The sequence below is a fragment of the Bubalus bubalis genome, chromosome 14 (assembly GCF_019923935.1).
Source record: "Bubalus bubalis isolate 160015118507 breed Murrah chromosome 14, NDDB_SH_1, whole genome shotgun sequence".
Taxonomy (NCBI): Eukaryota; Metazoa; Chordata; class Mammalia; order Artiodactyla; family Bovidae; genus Bubalus; species Bubalus bubalis.
In genome coordinates this window covers 37453379-37473129 of record NC_059170.1, presented here as the reverse complement: position 1 = coordinate 37473129, position 19751 = coordinate 37453379, and the positions used below count along the sequence as shown (strand labels likewise).

General features: G+C 44.8%; 1 protein-coding gene across 1 annotated transcript in view; it reads left to right on the top strand.

Annotated features, from left to right (window-relative positions):
• The first annotated feature begins 7645 nt into the window (after positions 1–7645).
• Positions 7646–19751, top strand: part of LARP4B (La ribonucleoprotein 4B) — a 90286-nt gene continuing 78180 nt past the window's right edge. The window contains exon 1 of the mRNA XM_025264077.3: positions 7646–7953. The gene's annotated coding sequence lies outside the window, so the exon portion shown is untranslated. The remainder of the gene's footprint in view (positions 7954–19751) is intronic.

Genomic DNA, 19751 nt, shown 5'->3' with positions numbered 1-19751 from the left:
GACTGCAAACTGCCAGGCTCCTCTGTCCATGGAATTCTCCAGGCAAGAATACTGGAATGGAGAAGAATACTTCTCCAAACGTTATGATATCAAAACAAATAAACAAGGAAACAAAAATTGCTATTACCATGGAATCTAGGGGGGAAAAAAGTGCAAATGATAAGGATTCCAAGCCTGCTGGACTCATTGTGGTGAATGGTGTCAGAAGCAGCTCACTGAGAAAGGACAAAAACCTGCCACAGGCTGGTGGGTGAGCTTGCAGAGCTGGAACGAGTTCTGTTCAGCAGACATCTATGAATGATGAATAACAATGAGGATGAATGAAGTTCCTGCGTTTGCGAAATTCCTAAGGAGGAGATAAACGACCACACACACTGGTGCTCCTACTCAATGCAGCAGGAACTGTGATGCAGAGCCGTGGATGGCCCTGACACCCCGGGGAGGGGCTGGGCAGGGATTCAGAGAAGGCTTCCTGGAGGGGTCAAAGGGTCTGAGCAGAGTTGTGGAAACTGTGGAAGACAACCAGCCGGAAGGAAGAGGGGAGTCTCAGAAGGGAAACACACAGAGGTAGAGTGGCTCGGTGTGCCTAGGAAACTAGTCAGTTCAGGATCCGGGAGAGAAACCTCAGGCCCCTCCAGGTGGTGTTTAGAGGCTCCCTCCCCTGACCCTGACAGCTCATCACCACTAGGCAGCAACAGGAGCTGCCCAGCTCTTAAAGGACTGAGGGGGTCCTCCTCAGGGGAGCCTGGAACAGGGGTGGGGGTGAGAGGCACGCTTCTCAGGAGACTCCTGAGAAGCCAGCACAGCACCCCTGGCACGCGTGCTCTATCCTAGAGTGTGCGGGGCCAACTCCGGCCTGGGGGAGACGGGCCAAGGAAGCCAGGAGAGCCGCAGGGAAGAACACAGGGCAGCGTCCGGTGGCAGCCACGCACAGTCTAGAACTCTGGAGACAGGGGTGTCTAGACAGCAACCTTCCCTCCCCTTAGAGGAACGCCTCTGAGGGACATGGATGTGGGGCTGAGGAGAATGTGCACTTAATATGCTTCTTAAGTCTAGTCCTCTGCCTGAAACATCCAAACGGGATGTCTCTCATGATTCATCCACTTATCTTGCTTTCAATGAGAGTGACAGGCAGGCAGCAATCATACTGAAAACACCACCTTTTCTGAGGCCTGGAGTGACACATTCGCCTCAGTGCAGACGGGACTATGTAGGTCAACTATCCCAGAAGATATTGCCAAAAATAGTAGGAATTTAAGCTGCCATCACAGGAAGCACCCTTGGCTGAGAACAGAGATACTTTCAAAGGAAAACACAATCCAACTACAGAAGCATCTACTAGGTCTCTACTAGGAACTGGTTCCGGGGTGTTACAACATACGCTACACAGAAAAGTTCCTCAGAAACTCGCTCTAGATATGGCTCCTGTTGCCAAATTTCATCTCCCCTGGAGGCCCTCAGGCCTTCTCCCCCTGAGGGCTGGCACCTGTGGACACAGCTCTGCCCCACTCTCCCGGCCTCTCAGTTTCCAGAGCCAGAGGTTTGGCCCTACTGTTCCTCCTGAGGGAGGGCTGTGAAACATCCTGGGAAATGCAGTCCTCCTCTCTGACTGCTTTTTGGGCCACACGTGCTCATGGAATATTTGTAATGAATTGAAACCCTCCATTTTATCACCATATTTTTATTATCATGAGGAATTTAAAAACATATTCAAAAGTAGGGAGAAGAGTTTCATGAGCCCCCATGTATCCATCACCAGCTTTCAACAATTTTCAACACACTAGTTTGTCCCATTATTTCTCATGTATTCCTGCTGACCACCTTCCTTTACTTCCCTGGTGGATCAGACGTTAAAGCGTCTGTCTACAATGTGGGAGACCCGGGTTCGATCTCTGGGTTGGGCAGATCCCCTGGAGAAGGAAATGGCAACCTACTCCAGTACTATTGCCTCGAAAATCCCATGGACAGAGGAGCCTGGTAAGCTACAGTCCATGGGGTCGCAAAGAGTCGGACACGACTGAGCGACTTCACTTTTCACCTTCCTTTAGATGGTTTGGAATCAAATGCTAGATATACATAATACAGTATCATTCATAAATACTTCAGTGTATATCTCTAAGGGCTTCCCTGGTGGCTCAGATGGTAAAGATCTGCCTGCAATTCAGGAGACCCAGATTTGGGTGGGGAAGATCCCCTGGAGAAGGGAATGGCTACCCACTCCAGTATTCTTGCCTAGAGAATTCCCTGGACAGACCCTGGAGGGCTACAGTCCATAGGATTGCAAAGAGTCAGACATGACTGAGCACTAAAGAACAACAAATATATCTCTAAAGGAAAACTCTCTGCTTGACGAGGCTTATATCTATAGGCGAGTTACAAACACTTACATATCCCACATCTAGTTCACTAATTAAGGTTCTGCTGTATTCTCTTTCTGTGTAAGTGTGTATGTGTGTATTCCACTGAACTATTTGAGAGAAACTTGCAGATGTCTTGATCCCTCTCCTCTAAATACATCAGTTTATATCTTCTAAGATCAAAGATATCTTCTTACTGAACCACAAAACAATTTACAAATAAATCCAATTGGGAAAATAGAACCTTGATTGTAAGATCAGAAGATTCCATATAGAGATTCTAATTATGATCTCTATAGTAAATTTTATTCTGATCAAGGATCTAGTCCTGGATCATACATTACATTTAGTTGCCATATCTCCTTAGTCTCCTTAAATTTTGAAAAGTTCCTCAACCTTTTGCTGCCTTTTATGGCTGCACCGTGAGGCTTGTGGGATCTTAGTTCCTGGATCAGGGGTTGAACCCTAGCTGTCTGCCGCAAAAGTACAGAGTCCTAACCAGGGACTGCCAGGGAAGTCCTCAGCCTTCATATTTTTGAAGACTGACAGTTTTGTAGAATGTCCTCAGTTTGAGTTTGTGATTATTCATCATGGTTAGTTTGTGGCTTGACTGGAACATGACATTACCGATACCACGTGACGTCAGCAGGGCACCATTACAGGAGATGCCAACTTTCACCCCTCAGTTAAGATGGGGTCCATCATATTTATCCACTGTTCAGTTCAGTTCAGTCAGTCAGTCGTGTCCGACTCTTTGAGACCCCATGAACCGCAGCATGCCAGGCCTCCCTGTCCATCACCAACTCCCGGAGTTTACCCAAACTCATGTCCTTTGAGTCGGTGATGCCCTTCAGCCATCTCATCCTCTGTCGTCCCAATCTCCTCCTGCCCCCAATCCCTCCCAGCATCAGAGTCTTTTCAGATGAGTCAGCCCTTTGCATCAGATGACCAAAGTATTGGAGTTTCAGCTTTAACATCAGTCCTTCCAATGAACACCCAGGACTGTTGGATCTCCTTGCAGTCCAAGGGACTCTCAAGAGCCTTCTCCAACACCACAGTTCAAAAGCATCAATTCTTCGTTGCTCAACTTTCTTTATAGTCCAAATCTCACATCCATACATGACTACTGGAAAAACCATAGCCTTGACTAGACGGACCTCTGTTGGCAAAGTAATGTCTCTGTTTTTTAATATGCTGTCTAGGTTGGTCATAACTTTCCATCCAAAGAGTAAGCATCTTTTAATTTCATGGCTGCAATCACCATCTGCAGTGATTTGGGAGCCCCTCAAAAAATAGTCAGTCACTGTTTCCACTGTTTTCCCATCTATTTGCCATGAAGTGATGGGACCAGATGCCATTATCTTAGTTTTCCGAATGTTGAGCTTTAAGCCAACTTTTTCACTCTCCTCTTTCACTTTCATCAAGAGGCTCTTTAGTTCTTCACTTTCTGCCATAAGGGTGGTGTCATCTGCATATCTGAGGTTATTGATATTTCTCCCGGCAATCTTGATTCCAGTTAGTGCTTCATCCAGCTCGGTGTTTCTCATGATGTACTCTGCATAGAAGTTAAATAAGCAGGGTGACAATATACAACCTTGACGTACTCCTTTTCCTATTTGGAATCTGTTGTTCCATGTCCAGTTCTAACTGTTGCTTCCTGACCTGCATACAGGTTTCTCAAGAGGCAGGTCAGGTGGTCTGGTATTCCCATCTCTTTCAGAATTTTCCACAGTTTATTGTGATCCACACAGTCAAAGGCTTTGGCATAGTCCATAAAGCAGAAATAGATGTTTTTCTGGAACTCTCTTGCTTTTTCCATGATCCAGCGGATGTTAGCAGTTTGATCTCTGGTTCCTCTGCCTTTTCTAAAACTAGCTTGTACATCTGGAAGTTCATGGTTCATATATTGCTGAAGCCCGGCTTGGAGAATTTTGAGCATTACTTCACTAGTGTGTGAGAAGAGTGCAACAGTGGAGTAGTTTGCGCATTCTTTGGCATTGCCTTTCTTTGGGATTGGAATGAAAACTGACCTTTTCCAGTCTTGTGGCCACTGCTGAGTTTTCCAAATTTGCTGACACATTGAGTGCAGCACCTTCAAAGCATCATCTTTTAGGATTTGAAATAGCTCAACTGGGATTCCATCACCTCCACTAGCTTTGTTCTTAGTGATGCTTCCTAAGGCCTACTTGACTTCACATTCCAGGATGTCTGGCTCTAGGTGAGTGATAACACCATCATGTTTAACTGGAAAAATACCTTTTCCCCCTTTGAAATCATTAACTTATAAGCAACTAAAAAGCCGTGAAATGGCATACACAACTTTTTACTCAACAACTTTTACTCACTGATTTTTAGCATTCACTGATGACTCTTGCCAGAATAAATGCTACCATAGTTGCAACATGGTAATTTAAAAAATAATTCCTTCTCCATTCATTAATCAGTCTTCTACTGTAAGGAACACCTTTCCCTTTTTCTTCCACATCTCTATTACTTTTTTTACTTACTTATTTATTTCTATTTAATAAGAACTCATGCAATCTTTTATTTCCCAATGCATTCTAATGTGTTACTGTCATATTCAGTTTGATAGTTCCATCTAATTTGACTAAGTTAGTTCCTTATTGCATTTCTACTTCAATGATTTTTTGGGGCCAGAGATTCTCTGTGAACTTAAAACCTTTTACAAGCCCTCTTTTGCCTCCTAATAAAAATCTTGACTCACTACCAAATTCAAACATCCTAAGCGTTTAGAAGACCCTTGGGGTTCTTACCATACTTACCCCTCCAGACTCCCATGCCTTCCACCCACCTTACCAGATTGGTTTCATGCTTTGTCATGTTCAACTATGTCCTCCCTCCCTGCTGGAAGGTGTGTTGACAGCCCCTCCACTGCGGTCTCTTTGGCCTTGGTCTACTTATCTCTTTATTTGATTCCTTCCCAAGCTGGCTGCAGACCTTCCTGTGTGCTTGCTACCTGGGCAATCTGTGTACATACCATGGTAATCCTTACTCCTCTTTATCCCTTGCTATTTGTTCATCTGTTTTATGGTTGGTGCTGCCCTGGGGCATCTCCCCAGCACTTGGCACAGACCTTGAATAGAGCAGGGACGTGGTGAGGGCTACCAGGGCCCAGAAGGGAAATCAATTTTCTGAATGGAAAATATACAAATGGTTGACACTTGTGTAACTTGAAAAATAAGCCAGACTTTACCAGAAGTGGAAGCAGAAGGACACCAAAAGACCAACGTGCTCAGGAATGAAGACACTCCACTTAAAACTTCGTGAACTGCAAACACTCTGGAACTAGTGCTCCTCGCTTTGTTCTGTTCCCTAACAGGACTTAGCACACTCGGGTGACTGCCCACTGATTGGTCTTTTAGTAAATGGTAGGGTCATAGAGTGTAAAGCCTGTGTGTCATTCACATTCACACCCAGAGACTACCCCAAGGCCTTCAAAAATGCCTGTTAAAGAGAATGTGATTTGAAGGTTACGGTATCTAATCCTAGGGCAAGAAAAAAAAAAGGGGGGGGGGGCGGACTGCGAGCTAGCTTGTGAAGGGTCTGCTAGCCCATGAAAGATAATTTGGACTTCACCCTCTGGGGCAACCAAGAAGTCTCAACTCAGAGGGGGATGGTTTTAAAGGAAAAGTAAGCTGGCATGGTGAATGGTGGGTAAGGAGATCAGCTGTGAGGCTACTAAAACTAACTGGGAGAGAAGTAACAGCAGGCAAAACCACCAAAAGCGGGAAAAGGAAACAGCTTTTGGATAGAATAGGTAGAACTTGTAACTGTTTTAGATGAGAAGTGGTTTTTTAAAAAATTGATCTTATCTTTCTAAGTAGAAATGCCATAAAAATTCACTGTGGTATATTTAACCTCACACCCTAAGGTGAAAATGGGTGCTTCTTTTGAAGTACAGGTTAAGATAATCACACAAGAAAAAAAAAAGCCAGTTTTGATTGTTTGGGAGCACACAACATTAATGGAAAGTAAGAGACGTCATTTTAATATAAAGCATTCTCCTATCCTTTAATCTCTTTTGTACGGGAATTAATCGGTGCATCAAAATTTCTGCCAGACGCAGACACAGGCAGACAAAATGGAGATCTAACTTGCCAACTTCGGAGGGTTCCCGGGTTTTCAAAGGAAGACCACATCACCGCGCCTAGGGATGACTTCCTGGGCCCCAGTCTGTGAGGTCCCATGTAGAGGTTCCTCAGAAGGGCTCCGCAACGTAGGCAACAGGTTCTCTTGGAAAGTGAACTCCAAAGGTGACTTTCTCCTCCTGAAATATGTATTGACACATGCTTTGAATCTTAGAGGAACTCTGTCTTACATGATTATCTTAGGAAGATTGCCACGAGTAGCACTAGTGAAATGGCAAGTTTCTCAGAGAAGGGGTGTGACAACGTATCCCAAAGCAGAAAGTCAGCGCCCAGCACCGGTATCGATAAGTGATCTTCCCAGTCCTGACGGCGAAGTCCGAGGCGCGCCTTGGGGGTGTCTGGGCCCTCAAAAGGCAAAGCTAAGAGGCGCTGGTGCACGGGTGAGGCTGGTCGGGGGACCCTGAGCAGGCTTCAGGCCACAAGCATGTCTGCACAAAGCACGGCCAGGCTCAGCAGGCACGCCGGCAATCAGGCTTAAAACAGGTGAACACACTTCACTTTGTTTCCCCTCCCCTCAGAATGGGTCGGGTAGGTGGCACCAGCTCGGGTTTGGGAAGACGTCCCCAGTCTTCGGCATTTTCTCTGAAAGCGCGGAGAACGTAGCCGGCTGACTGGCAGTGGGCGCCGCCTTCCCCTTCTCCAGAGTGCGCTTTGGGGTCTTTCCTGACCCAACCACCGGACAGCCATACAGTCTCGGGGCGGAGTCTGATCTCGGGGAGAGGGTGAGGAGCCGGGGTCCGGGGCCGAGGGGGACTTGGGTCGCGGCCCTCTGCTGACGGGGGCGGGGGCGGGGGCGGGCTCAGGGCCCTAGGGTGACTGGCGTCGGCAGTCAGGGTCTCTGAGTGAAAGGGGCGGAGTCAGGGACCCCAGCTGACGCGCCTCCTTCAGCTTGAGGCCGGGGGCTGAGCAGACAGCGTGCGCGGGCTGGGGCGGGGGCTACGTGCGTGGGGCGGGCCTGCGTGCGCGCCCCCACCAATCACAGGAGCCACCGGCAGGGGCACGCGCGCCTAGAGGCCTAGAAGAGGAGGCGGGCCCGGCCCCGCGCTAGGCCAATCGAGACGCCGTGTCGACATGACGTAAGGGCGCCGAGCGCCTGTCGGCGGACCAAGTCGGGAGTAGCGGGCGCGCGAGCGCGAGGGGAGGGACTTCCGGCGGGTCCCGGAAGCGGGAGCTGTGTGTTCTCATGCGAACGGGAAGGAGCGTTGGGGCGCTGGAGTCGCGAGGTTGAGACCTTTTCGGCCTGAAACGGGAAGGAGCCGCTGCTGTCCCGCCGTCAGCCCGCGCCGCTCCGACCCCCGCCGCTCGTCCGGGCCGGCCGCGCCCCTGCTCCCGCCCCTCCCTCACAGCCCGTCCGCGTGTGGCGCGGTCGCCGGGCACCGGGGCTGCGGCGGTCGGCGGCCGGGCGGCGGCGGCGGCGGCGCTGACAGGTGAGCGCGGCGGCGGGCGGGCCGCTCTTCCCCGCTCACGCCCCCGCCGCGCCGCGCCCGGCCGCCGCCTCGGACCCGCGCCGCGCCCGCCTGTCACGGGCCGCCATCTTCCCGGAGGACGCGGCCGGGCAGGGCCGGGCTGGCGCAGCCGGGCCGGGGCGCGGGCCGAGGGCCCTGGGTGCGCGCCGGGGCCGGGTCGGGGCGGCGAGCAGGGCTGGGTCCGGGCAGGGCCGTGCTGAGGTCTTAGGAGCCGGGGCAGGGTCCGGGCAGCGCAGCCGTCCAGCCCGCACTGCGGCGGCCTCGCCCTGCCCTCCGCCCGGGCCCGGGATCGCGGCCGGCCGGGCGGGGAGGGCCCGGGTCCCTCGGACCAGGAAGTGGAATCCTGTTGCTTTGGGTGTGCTTAGGACGCGCCCACTCTCCTCTGAGAGGCTTGAGCACACGCACACTCTGGAAGAAATGGGAAAAAAATTCTAAAGATGCCCTGTGCTCGAGGAAGGGGCAGGTCGGGAGTCTCTCACCACCTGCTTCTCAGTCGTGTCCAATCAGAACGTAAAACTTAAGACTTGTTCAGACTTCACTGTAATTTTGTATTTCAACTTTCCGTGCAGGTCATCTTGTTTCCCCCCTCATTTGTACGTAAAATGGTCTTTAATTTAGGCTGAGTTGAAACTTGAGAAGATTTTCTGTAGAGTAGCTATCTGTGCGTTCGAGACCCTCTGCTTGGCTGCGCTGTAACTTGCCCTAAATGTTAAGTGGAAGCTTGAAGTTTTGGAGAACTGAAGGAACGCGAAGATTTCCCTGAACTGTGCAGGGAAATGAGATATTTATCTGGTCTCTTATTTTGTGTTAAGTATATAAAATGCTTTTGAGATAGGTTCTGAGTTGTAGTTTGCAAAGACCACAGTGGGAGAGAGTGATGTTCATTTCTGTAGAGGTCAGTATGCGCAGTGTGCAATTTGCATACTTTCCCACCTACCTGGCTCCTTATAATTTACCGTCGGGGTAGTTTACAGAAATTGAAATGGTTGTGGCTTGTCAGTTTTTCTCTGTATTTAATATTCTGCAAGGCAATTTTGTAATCAGGCTGTATGAAACCGCTTGATAGAACTTTGCTCGAGTTGCTACGGTGAAATACTTTCTCAAAGGCATCAGATTAGCAAGTTTATTTTTCAACCATACATTTGATTTGTGTACTTAGCTTCGAAACTTACATTTAGAAATTAATTTCATCCTGTATTTTGAAAAGTTGATATGAGTTTACTTTTTAAGGTGAAAAAATGGGCGTGTGAAGAGAGGTAGACATGGTTTCTTATTGATTAGAAATTACTCTCTGGATGCTTCTCTTTCTTATCTGAAAGAGGGATAGTAATAACAACAGCTTCACAGGGCTATTTGCAACATGTTGATGTTGGTTGTTTTTAATATTTTGTTGTATTGTTAAGTTCTTAATTAGAATTTGGAAATGGTGTTTACCTTATTACTGTTGTCAATATTCTGGTGGCTGTCAATTTTAATTTATTAACAGAATTTTTTGTTTTTTTAGTTTATCACATGCATTTGGGCAGAGAAAGTAAGTTCTGAGGACAGGATGTTTATTTGGAGAAAGGAGTTTTACTATATTTGAGTAATAGGGAGAATGGATAATTTGAGTACAGAAATTTCTTGGCATTCATTTTTATGTGTGTTGTTGAAGAATAGCTGGAATTAAATGGCAGCACCTTTAGGGAAAATTTTGATTTTATTTAATGTTCCTAGGGATTGTACTTCTAAAAAATTGAGATTTGGAGAATTTATTCATACTAATACGGTTTTCACAGATAAGCACAAATTTTCATAAATGCATGTTTAAAATCTGTGGAAAGAAGTGTTTACACTTGTTTTTAATGAAGCAGCCTTCATATATCATAAAGTAATTCTACAGTACATACTGAAGTGCAAGATGGGAACATCATGTTTTTAATGGTAATAACGATAATGCCTTAAAGTAGCCCCACTACTCTACATAGATTTCAACAGTCTTACAGGTTTTTACAGTGATAGAGCTGCAGTTGATGTTATCCACCAAGAAGTGGCTGACAAACTCCTTTCACCATTATTTGAGTGTCCTGCTGGAGTTAATATTTCCTGTAGTGAAAACGAGGATTATAATCTAGGTCTTCTAATTTAAGTAACTTGTGTTATCTTTATGATGGTTCCTTGAGGTTGCAAAACTATATATATATTTAAATCTCATTTGCTTTCATCCTAATGGGTAAGGCACAAGTTTCAAATTGGGTTTCATGCTTGTACTCTGTTGCAGAGTTCTCTCATATTTAAGGATTTTTTTTCGGATTGGTAAATGCAAGAAAATTACATATATTGTGATTCCTCCTATGAGACCATTGATTCAACTTTTCTAATGAAGAGAAGAAAATAAGCAGTAAATTTGTATTTATTAAAAGTACATTGTTAAATAGACACTGCTGCAGGGTTGGGTCACTTATGCTGTTCTTGTAAAACTTTATTCCTGTAAAGAGTTCTCCTTTTTCTGTAAGAGCTAATTTTAGAGCACAGTAAAGGAGGCACAGCCTTCTGAGAGGGTTACACTCACCAGACCAGATTTTAATTTAGTTCAGTTTGAACTTTTTGCTCCTAATTGTTGCACTTGTGCTATGTTTGAAGCTACTCTACTCCTGAAGTTATCTTGATTACAAAATGAATTTTTTTTATTAGAATGTGGAATTGTAAGGTAGATAACCATTAGGTTCTCCTACTAAAAGGGGGAGAATAATTCCAACATGGAAATGAATTTTTCTTCATGTTCTAACACTTTTATTTTTCCCATGTGTAAATGTCTTCCTTATGATCAGGCAAAATGATTGACTCAGCTTGTTTCTCCTTCCTTCTCACTCTCCTCACCCACAGAGCCCTGTACCTTTTGTCACTTCATTGCCTTTATAAACTCTTTGGCCATATTTTCTAGTGAGGCTGTCGTGACACCTTTGTACTCAGGAAGGGTTGCAGGTGAGTGGTGCCTGTTATGCCTTCTGTCATGGTCTGGTTCCCTCTTCAGTGTCAGCCCTGCTTCCCTGCTGTAGCAAGACCTGGGCCACAAAGTGCATTCTGTAACATGGAGAGCACTTCCTACTTAACTTAAATTCAGTCAAGTCTTCACTGAAAATGTTCTTTATGAAATATGACATGCAAAAGTTTTGGCTCAAAAACTGGTAAATTAGGGTGGTATTTATTCGTGGGATAAAAATGCTCGTTTTTATTTGCACACACCATTTTTGTCACGCCGTAGCTAGAGATTGCTTTAAAGGCATATCCTGAAGCTTTAAAGGCCTTTTTGAAAACTCCTCAGTGACTGTCCCCCACCTAACTAAGATGTACCCGGGGCCTTGCCACCTCTGCTTTCTCCTTGCCGGCTGGACCACCCTTTGTTGGCCTGTGCTGACCACAGCCTTTCCCCCAAACCTTGGTGTTGTCTTTGCTGTCTGTAGTTTCTTTGCCTGACATTGAAGGCCTTTTTTTTTTTTTTTAACTTCGCTCCTTAACCCATCTTTATAAAGGTATTTCAGGAATCTTTGCCTTAATTTTTAAGGTTGTGCTGAGCACTTTTGTGTTTCCGTAGCACTGCAAGGCATTGCACTCATTAATTAACATAAACTTCTTGTGGGCGAGATCCTTTTATGTCCCTAACCTCTGCCCAGCCCAGGACCACATACACTACAGATGTTGTAAACTTTATTTTTCTGGAGGGATAAAACACTTCCTACTTCAGTTTTAGAATTTTTTGCATGCTTTCATGAACAAACAGGAAAATCTTTACTTGAAAAGAATTCAATAGAAAATGCATAAAACATCATACTTAACAAAATGTTAACAGACTTGATAGCTATATGCAACGCATACAGTGTTGTAGGTGGAATGATTTAACTAGGTGATCTCTTGAGAATATTCTTTCTCAGTCTTTAAAAATGTGCACCTTTTGAGAATAAATTTCATTCTTTATTTTGCTTTAAATTAAATTATATCAGCCAAAAACAAAGCAGTTACGATAATGAAAATGTATTTTTAAACCTGAGTGGATTTTTCCATTTTTTATTCTCTATTGAGAATCATTGCTCCAGGACCTGATGCAAAGCAGGACTGCTGAGAGGAAGCGCTTCATTCATTCCTTCTTTGATCAACCAGACATTAGCAGTACAAAGATGAATGATACCGGAGCTTTTCTCTAAGGCTTGTGGTCTAGAAGGAAGTAATACTGTGAATTGTTTTACTTGAAGTGAAATAGACCTGCATTTGGACTCTTGAAGCTTTTGTACGTGAATCTTGTTGAGGACTCTGCACCGCACATTCCCTCGAGCAGCCCCATCAGGACAGTCATGTCACTTGCATGGAGGGTGGTAGACACCCCTCATCCCCCTTTCCTGCTTTATTTTTGTTTGTATAACTTAGTACCTCGTTATAATATGCCTTGTAATTTCTGTATCCCATGTACCTTCTGTCTTGTACTTGAATGTAAATTCTGCAGTCGAAGGTTTGTGTCTCTTCTGTTCATTGCTGTGAACCCAGACCTTAGAACATGGTGTCCACTAAATAATTGATGAGTAAATACCACGGTTGTACTGGTGAACAAAAAGGGATAAGCAGTCCTCACTGTGAGGCAGAGAGACAGTCAGTTATGTTGTGCCAGGAGGTCATCATGTAGCCTTGCACGATGAAGGCGGGGAGGGGCCTTCCGGGCAGAGCATAAGGGTGCAGAGGCTGAGCTCAGAACTCCTTTGGAGAGGCTTCCCCCCCGCCCGGGGAGGTGAGTGAGGCAGCAGGGGGTCCTGGGTGTCTGGAGCTCCTGGTGAGGGTGAGAACTGTGCTCTCTCTCCTAAGAACAGTGGGGCGCAGTCAGGGGGCTTTAAACTGGAGAATTGTGTGACCAGGATTGCCTCTTTTAAGTGGTCCTTCTGCTTTACTGAGAGTTGTGTCCACAGGGAGGGATGGCTGCACATAGACTGGTATTACTCGACCCCAGGGTGGCAAGCCCTCTTGCTTTCACTTGGTTTATCACGGTGGAACAGTCCAAGCCCTGGTCTAAATGAAGGATATGTTGCTTAGAATCCCTTTCACTTGTAATGAAGGATAAGTTGTTTAGAATCCCTTTCACTTGTATTGCAGATAATCGCATGTGTGTAAAAGATACTTTAAGAATATGCCTTAAGTCTGCTAGCATTTCTTGTTTAAAATATATTTGTTATTTTAGATTTATTAAGGCAGACTAATTAACAGATTCCTTTTTTAGAAACATCTCTGAAAAACGAGGACATTTTGTTTTCAGATTTCAAAAAGCTTTGTTTTATTGTCAGGCTGGAAAATGCAGTGATTAAAAGCATAGTGACCAATTGGATATAGATTTACAAGTTGCTTCAGTGGTGGTTATTTCTTTCTTAGTATATTAAACATTCCCTTTTCAAATATTTTTTTAAATGATCAAGTCCTTTAAAACCTCTAAGTACTTTATACTTTCTGAACATTTTTATTTGTTGATTACATATGTCTCTGTATTTTGTTGTTGAGATTTTTACCATCTGTATAATGTCTTGCGGTGTACAGTTGACCCTTGGACAACACAGGGATTGGGGCACCAGTCCTCTGTGCATTTGAAAATTGGAGTAGAACTTTCCGGTTGGTTCTCTGTATCTGTGGTTCCACTCCTGTGGACTCAGCCAATCTTGGGTCATGCAGTACTGTAGTGTACATTTATTGAAAAAAAAATTCATGTAAAAGTGGATCTGAATAGTTCAAGCCTGTGTTATTAAGGGTCACTTTTGTGTATGTGTGTGTTTGTGTGTGTGTATGTTATAAACAGTGCAGGTAGCATGTACTGTAATCCATTGCAGGCTAGCTTCTCACAGCTCCCGTGGTCAGGGAGTGCCAGCAAGCTTTAAAAGCAGACTTGAAGTCCTTGTGAAGAGAGTTGCCTTTTAAACATCTGGACAAGGCAAAAGCATTTTGTCTTTCTTGTACTTTTTAGAAGGTGAAAAGATTTAAGCAGCTGATTGTCATTTAGTGCAGAAGCTCAGTGTGGAAACCCTTTGGGGTAAACTTTCCCTGGTACTATTGTAAGGTCCTTATTTCATTTGAGTTCATATCTGTATCTCCAGCGATACTTCCTGTCAGACTAGAATGCTATTTCCAGTTTCCCTTCGTAGGTCACTTGGAGTACCGACCGTTGCACAAATGAGTAACTATGAATCAGCAGTATTTGCTTCTTCACACCTTAAATATCTAGGGAGGGGAAGGGCAGTCAGTGAAGACAGAAAGATGCAGTGAGTGAAGCAGCTCCTAGTACTTGCTCCCTGTGCGTGTGGCCCTTAGTTTTTCATAGCTCTTCCCATTTCTTTGTATACGTTGATGAGTTTTCCTACATTCTGCTGGAATCATTACCTTTCAGGGCTCAGTGCAGGAGAGTTAACCTAATCATGAAAGGACCAGGAGTAGAAATAGGATTGTCAAATAAAACTACAGAAGCATTCAGGCACACAGAATTTGAAAGCCTGTGACTTGGAGAAACTTCAGTTAAGAGCGAAATGTTTCCCTGCAAAAGAGTGCGTTGGGATACTAAATGACATAACTTTTATTTTTATTTTTTTAGATTTATTTTTAATGGAGTATGGTTGCTTTACAGGGCTTCCTTTGTGGCTCAGCTGGTAAAGAATCTGCCTACAATGCGAGAGACCTGGGTTTGATCCCTGATTGGGAAGATCCCCTGGAGAAGGGAAAGGGTACCCACTCCAGTGTTCTGGACTGGAGAATTCCATGGACTCTGCAGTGTTGTACAGTCCATGGACAATGGACTATGCAGTGTTGTATAGTTGTCCAATGTCCAACTGTACCATGTTGTGCTAGTTTCTACTGTATAGTCGAATGAGTCAGCCATATGTATACAGATATCCCCTCCCTTTTGAACTTCCTTACCCTGAATGACCATAACATTTGGTATTTTCTGTCATGGACACTCTTAGCATACTGTTCCTTTGATGTTTAGAATGTCAAGAGTATTGTTTTTATTGTGGAAGTTTTTAATCTTTTAACCTAAAGTGTTTCATGAAATCACAAGATTATAGGTCAAGATAAAAACGCTATAGGTCAGGTGTTTTCCCAAAGTCACTGCTGCTGCTGCTAAGTCGCTTCAGTCATGTCCGACTCTGTGCGACTCCATAGATAGCAGCCCACCAGGCACCGCCGTCCCTGGGATTCTCCAGGCAAGAACACTGGAGTGGGTTGCCATTTCCTTCTCTAGTGCATGAAAGTGAAAAGTGAAAGTGAAGTCGCTCAGTCGTGTCCTGTATGGCCACAAATAACATTATAGTGATGCCCCTTTGTCTGTGGGGAACACTTTCAAAGACTCCTGGTGGATACCTAAAGCTGTGAGTAATGCCATAACCCATATATATACTATTTTTTCCTATAAGTACATACCTAGGGTAAAGTTTAATTTACAGATGAGGCACAGTAAGAGATTAACAACAATTAATAAAAATATGACAATTATAACCATATACCAAAATAAAAATTATGTGAGTGTGATCTCAAAATGCTTTATACAAATTTAATACCTTTTCCATCTTTGCTAGTCATTTTTCAAGCACAGTGGCTATAACTTTTGCACTTTGAGGTGCAACAGAAAAACTAGCACAAATTTCTTTTTCTTTCACAGTTTCACAGTGTTCATACTGTAGATACTAACCTCAGCATACAATTTTATTTCCTTTACTAAGTCAGAAACTTTTACCTTTTCACTTACAGAAAGCACTTTACAGCTTCTGTTTGGCATATCTCACTTGCCAGCATCATGACTCTTGCGCTTTGGTTGTTGTTCAGTTGCTTAGTTGTATCTGACTCTTTGTGACCCCATGGATTGCATGCCAGGCTTTCCTGTCCATCATTTCTCACAAGCTGTTCAAACTCATGTCCATTGAGTCAATGATGCCATGCAGCCATTGCCCTTTGGGGCAGTTATTAAATAAGAGTCCTTTGAACTCCAGCGCTGTCACACTGTGATAGTGTGATGACCAGCTGGCAAAAGAGTGACTAACAGGCGGGGTACGCTGCACACAGGTGTGAGTCACGTCCGGGCGAGTCAGTGCAAGATCAGGTACCGTGCAAGATCAGGTCCCGCTCTGCAGACGTGCACCATTGAAAACGTATGCATTGTTTTCCTGGGATTTTCCATTCGATGTTTCTGGACCACAGTTGACCCTGGGTGACCAAAAACATGGAACGCAAACTATGGATCAGGAGAGAGTCCTGAGCTAGCTAGCCAGTTTACAGTTGGGGGTGGAGTGTGGTTAAGCTTATTGATAATTTGTGAAGAATAAGTGTTGCTGTTCAGTCGCTAAGTCGTGTCTGGCTCTTTGTGACCCCACGGACTGCAGCATGCCAGGCTTCCCTGTCCTCCACTGCCCCCCAGAGTTTGTTCAAGTTCATATCCATTGAGTCTGTGATGCGTCTAGTCCTCTGCCACCCCCTTTTTCTTGCCTTCAATCTTTCCCAGCATCAGGATTTTTTCCAGGCTCTTCAAATCAGGTGGTCACAGTATTGGAGCTTCAGCATTAGTCCTTCCAATGAATATTCAGGGTTGATTTCCCTTTAGGATTGATTGGTTTGATTTCCTTGCAGTCCCAGAGACCCTGAAGAGTCTTTCTTCTTCAGCACCACAATTTGAAAACATCAGTTCTTTGGCGGTCAGCCTTCTTTATGGTCTAATTCTCATATCTGTACATGACTACTGGAAAAACCATATCTTTGACTCTGTGAACCTTTGTGGGCAAAGTGATGTCTCTGGTTTTTAATATGCTGTCTAGGTTTGTCATAGCTTTCCTTCCAAGGAGTAAGTGTCTGTCTGTACCAAGTGTTTAATAATAATTACCAATACACATAAAGCAGCCTTAATTCAGTTACATGGAGTAGTTTGTTTTTTATTTATGCCATTGTTCAGTTCAGTTCAGTCACTCAGTCATGTCCGGCTCTTTGCAACCCCATGAATCACAGCACGCCAGGCCTCCCTGTCCATCACCAACTCCCGGAGTTCACCCAGACTCACGTCCATCGAGTCAGTGATGCTATCCAGCCATCTCATCCTCTGTCATGCCCTTCTCCTCCTGCTCCCAATCCCTCCCAGCATCAGACTCTTTTCCAATGAGTCAACTTTTCGCATGAGGTGGCCAAAGTACTGGAGTTTCAGCTTTAGCATCATTCCTTCCAAAGAAATCCCAGGGCTGATCTCCTTCAGAATGGACTGGTTGGATCTCCTTGCAGTCCAAGGGACTCTCAAGAGTCTTCTCCAGCACCACAGTTCAAAAGCATCAATTCTTCGGCGCTCAGCCTTCTTCACAGTCCAACTCTCAAAACCATACGTGACCACAGGAAAAACCATAGCCTTGACTAGACGAACCTTTGTTGGCAAAGTAATGTCTCTGCTTTTGAATATGCTATCTCGGTTGGTCATAACTTTCCTTCCAAGGAGTAAGCGTCTTTTAATTTCATGGCTGCAGTCACCATCTGCAGTGATTTGGGAGCCCCAAAAAATAAAGCCTGACACTGTTTCCACTGTTTCCCCATCTATTTCCCATGAAGTGATGGGACCAGATGCCATGATCTTTGTTTTCTGAATGTTGAGTTTTAAGCCAACTTTTTCACTCTCCTCTTTCACTTTCATCAAGAGGCTTTTTAGTTCCTCTTCACTTTCTGCCATAAGGGTGGTGTCATCTGCATATCTGAGGTTATTGATATTTCTCCTGGCAGTCTTGATTCCAGCTTGTGTTTCTTCCAGCCCAGCGTTTCTCATGATGTACTCTGCGTATAAGTTAAATAAGCAAGGTGACAATATACAGCCTTGACGTGCTCCTTTTCCTTTGGAACCAGTCTGTTGTTCCATGTCCAGTTCTAACTGTTGCTGCCATTGTTGCTGCTGCTGCTGCTTAGTCGCTTCAGTCGTGTCCGACTCTGTGCGACCCCATAGACGGCAGCCCATCAGGCTTCCCTGTCCCTGGGATTCTCCAGGCAAGAACACTGGAGTGGGTTGCCATTTCCTTCTCCAATGCATGAAAGTGAAAAGTGAAAGTGAAGTCTCTCAGTCGAGTCCGACTCTTAGCGACCCCATGGACTGCAGCCTACCAGGCTTCTTCATCCATGGGATTTTCCAGGCCAGAGTACTGGAGTGGGGTGCGATTGCCATTGTTACCTGCCTGTAATTACAAGACTGAGGGGGAGCTTTAATCCTTTTTAACTATTTATGTAATGTTTGGTGTGGATGAAATAGCACTTTGAAGTAAGTCATTTTCTGAGATTTGCATTTTGGTCTACATTATTTTATTAACTGAGATTTGATAATAGCTTCTGAAAACAACTTCCAAAAGTGTAGTATTGTGGTTATTTTCTTAGGATGTTAGAGCTTTAAAGATTCAGAGACGGAAGCCCACAGAAGTAAAATTAATTGGAAGTGCAGATCACAATAAACTGTGGAAAATTCTGAAAAGATGGGAATACCAGAAAACCTGACCTGCCTCTTGAGAAACCTGTATGCAGGTCAGGAAGCAACAGTTAGAACTGGACATGGAACAACAGACTGGTTCCAAATAGGAAAAGGAGTACGTCAAGGCTGTATATTGTCACCTTGCTTATTTAACTTCTGTGCAGAGTACATGATGAGAAGCGCTGGGCTGGAAGAAGCACAAGCTGGAATCAAGATTGCTGGGAGAAATACCAATAACCTCAGATATGCAGATGCCATCACCCTTACGGCAGAAAGTGAAGAGGAACTAAAAAGCCTCTTGATGAAAGTGAAAGAGGAGAGTGAAAAAGTTGGCTTAAAACTCAACATTCAGAAAACAAAGATCATGGCATCTGGTCCCATCACTTCATGGGAAATAGATGGGGAAACAGTGGAAACAGTGTCAGGCTTTATTTTTTGGGGCTCCCAAATCACTGCAGATGGTGACTGCAGCCATGAAATTAAAAGACGCTTACTCCTTGGAAGGAAAGTTATGACCAACCGAGATAGCATATTCAAAAGCAGAGACATTACTTTGCCAACAAAGGTTCGTCTAGTCAAGGCTATGGTTTTTCCAGTGGTCATGTATGGATGTAAGAGTTGGACTGTGAAGAAGGCTGAGCGCCGAAGAATTGATGCTTTTGAACTGTGGTGTTGGAGAAGACTCTTGAGAGTCCCTTGGACTGCAAGGAGATCCAACCAGTCCATTCTGAAGGAGATCAGCCCTGGGTGTTCTTTGGAAGGAATGATGCTGAAGCTGAAACTCCAGTACTTTGGCCACCTCATGCGAAAAGTTGACTCATTGGAAAAGAGTCTGATGCTGGGAGGGATTGGGGGCAGGAGGAGAAGGGCATGACAGAGGATGAGATGGCTGGATGGCATCACCGACTCGATGGATGTGAGTTTGAGTGAACTCCGGGAGTTGGTGATGGACAGGGAGGCCTGGCGTGCTGCAATTCATGGGGTCACAAAGAGTCGGACACGACTGAGCGAGTGAACTGAACTGAACAGATGATTGGCTGGTGGTAGAGTGAGGGCTGTGACTCGCTATTTTCTCCTTGGCCCTAGTATAGAACTCAGTGGGATACTTTTCAGTTTATATCCGAACAGAGGAATTTTAAAAGAAAAATTGAATTGGTAAAAGTGTTAATTTTATGTACACGATAGAATTTTGAGTCAACATTTAAAAAAAAAAGATGCATTTGTTTGGCTGTGCCAAGTGTTAATTGTGGCATGTGGGATCTTGCATTTGTGGCATGTGAACTCT